Below are 3,278 nucleotides of genomic sequence, written 5' to 3' on the forward strand. Positions count from 1 at the left end.
GGCGTCCAAACTGTCCTGCCGATCGAGCTCGGCCTCTCTTTCTTCATACATGTGCACTCGAGGTGAGTCATGAATTATGTCGCAAGGCAGAACCACCTCTACACCGTACACCATAAAAAACAGTGTGTATCCGGTAGTGCGATTCGGCGTGGTCCGCAGCCCCCATAGTACGGAGTCGAGATCCTCTACCCAGTGCGTGTTTGATTCCTTGAAGGACCGCACTAATCTGGGTTTGATGCCGCTCATGATAAGACCATTTGCTCGCTCGACTTGACCGTTAGTTTGCGGGTGATAAATACAAGCATAATCGAGCTTGATGCCCATGTTGCCGCACCAAAGTTTTACCTCATCGGTTGTAAAGTTCGTGCCGTTGTCAGTGATGATACTGTGGGGGATGCCATAACGGTGTACAACCCCAGATGTGAAGTCTATCACCGGTCCGGATTCAGCCGTTTTAACGGGTTTGGCTTCTATCCATTTGGTGAATTTATCCACCATGACCAGTAAGTATTTTTTCTTATGGGTTCCCCTTTGAGGGGTCTGACCATATCAAGCCCCCAGACCGCAAAGGGCCAAGTAATGGGGATTGTTTGGAGAGCGGTAGGTGGCATATGGCTTTGATTTGCAAAAAGCTAGCAACCGATGCATCGTTGGACCAGATCCTGTGCATCTGCTCGGGCCGTCGGCCAATAGAAACCTATACGGAAGGCCTTGCTTACAACGGCCCGGGCTGCGGCATGGTGGCCGCCGAGTCCAACATGGATTTCTTCCAAAAGGTTCCGTCCTTCCTCTTCGGATATGCACCTTAGAAGGACTCCGGTAGTGCTTTTCTTATAAAGCTCTCCCTCGTGGACCTTGTAGGCTTTAGATCGCCACACTATGCAGCGTGCCTCATTTTGGTCCTCGGGTAGTTCCTGCCTGGTTAGGTAGGCCAGGAATGGTTCTGTCCACGGGGCGATGACGGCCATTATCACGTGGGATGAAGGTGTTATTTCGATGGCAGAGCCTCCGATTGTGTCAGAGTGTTCGGTGTCTGGTGTTGTGGCAGGGTCCGGACTATTGTTACCGGTGTCCCCTTCCCATACCACGGATGGCTTAAACAACCTTTCCAAGAAGATGTTAGGTGGGATAGGGTCGCGCTTAGCGCCGATACGGGCGAGGATATCCGCCGCCTGATTGTTTTCCCGAGCCACATGGTGGAATTCAAGCCCCTCGAACCGAGCTGATATTTTGAGGACGACGTTGTGATATGCCGCCTTTTTCGGATCCTTGGCATCGAAGTCTCCATTTATTTGAGATATTGCGAGGTTCGAGTCCCCACGCACCTCCAGGCGTTGAATGCCCATGGAAACTGCCATCCGGAGACCATGTAATAGGGCCTCGTATTCGGATGCGTTGTTGGAGTCTGTGTATAGTATTTGGAGTACGTATTGGACTGTATCTCCAGTGGGGGACGTCAGGACGATGCCAGCCCCCAGACCAGCCAGCATTTTAGAGCCTTCAAAGTGCATGATCCAATTGGAGTACGCGCCGTACTCTTTAGGGAGTTCGGCTTCTGTCCACTCGACGACGAAATCGGCCAGTACTTGTGACTTAATGGCTTGCCGTGGTCTATATGTTATGTCGAATGGGAGGGGCTCGATAGCCCATTTGGCAATCCGGCCTGTGGCATCGCGGTTGTTTAATATGTCGTTGAGTGGTACTTCTGAGGCCACCGTAATTGAACACTCTTGAAAGTAGTGTCATAATTTCCGGGATGCCATGAATACCGCGTATGCTATCTTTTGATAATGTGGGTATCGTGATTTGCATGGAGTGAGGACAGTGGATACGTAATATACCGACTTTTGAAGTGGGAATTTATGTCCGTTTGTCTCTCGTTCGACGATGAGCACTGTGCTTACAACTTGGTGAGTTGCCGCTATATATAACAGCATTGGTTCGCCGACATTTGGCGTGGCCAAGATTGGGTTGGTTGGCAGGATGGCTTTTATTTCTTCCAATCTGGCCGTGGCTACGTCCGTCCACTCGAAGTGTTCGATGTGCCGAAGAAGGCGATAAAGGGGGAGTGCCTTTTCTCCTAATCGGGAGATAAAGCGGCTTAAGGCCGCCACACATCTAGTTAACTTCTGGATTTGCTTGATGTAAGTTGGGATAGCCAACTGCGACAGAGCTCGGATTTTAGCCGGATTTGCTTCAATTCCTCTACTAGAGACGATGAAGCCCAGGAGCTTTCCGGCGGGCATGCCGAAAACACTTTTTTCCAGATTGAGTTTAATGTCGTATGTTCGGAGATTGTCGAACGTGAGCATCAGGTCGTCTAGTAAGGAGTCGACGTGTCTGGTTTTAACAACCACATCGTCTACGTATGCCTCCACTATTTTGGCGATCTGCTTTTCCAGACATGTCTGAATCATGCGTTGATACGTTGCGCCGGCATTTTTGAGCCCGAAGAGCATTGTGTTAAAACAGAAGGGGCCGTATGGAGTGATAAATGCCGTTGCGGCTTGATCGGACTCCACCATCTTAATTTGGTGGTAACCGGAGTATGCGTTGAGGAAGCACAATGAGTCGTGTCCTACCGTGATGTCGATAATTTGATCGATGCGAGGGAGGGGGAAGGGATCCTTTGGGCAAGCCTTATTAAGGTCCTTGAAGTCAATGCATAGGCACCATGATTTTTCCTTCTTTGGTACCATCACCAGGTTTGCTAGCCAGTCCGGATGTTTTATTTCTCTAATGAATCCAGCCTCCAGTAACTTGGCTAGCTCCTCTCCCACGGCTTGTCGCTTAGGTTCAGAGAAATGCCGAAGAGTCTGCTTGGCCGGCTTGAATCCCTTTAGAATGTTAAGGCTATGCTCGACCAGCCTGCGTGGGATTCCTGGCATGTCTGAATGATGCAAGGCGAATATGTCCCAATTCTTGCGCAGGAACTACCGTAGTGCGGCGTCTACAGCGGGGTTTAACTGTGCCCCGACGGATGCTGTTTTTGTGTTGTCCGTTGGATGGACTTGGAATTTGACTATTTCATCCGCTGGTTTAAAAGAGGTGGACTTGGATCTTTTATCGAGTATCACATTGTCCCTGTCCACTTTGGAGCACAGCGCGGTTAATTCCTCCGCCGCAAGGGCTTCGTAGAATGCCTCGAGGGCCAGTGCGGCTGTTTTGTTTTCGGCGCGGAGTGCTATGCCCGGATCACTAGCTAGAGTGATGATTCCATTGGGCCCAGGCATTTTGAGCTTCATGCACCCGTAATGGGGTATGGCTTGGAAGATCGT

The sequence above is a fragment of the Triticum aestivum genome, chromosome 5A, assembly GCF_018294505.1.
Source record: "Triticum aestivum cultivar Chinese Spring chromosome 5A, IWGSC CS RefSeq v2.1, whole genome shotgun sequence".
Taxonomy (NCBI): domain Eukaryota; kingdom Viridiplantae; phylum Streptophyta; class Magnoliopsida; order Poales; family Poaceae; genus Triticum; species Triticum aestivum.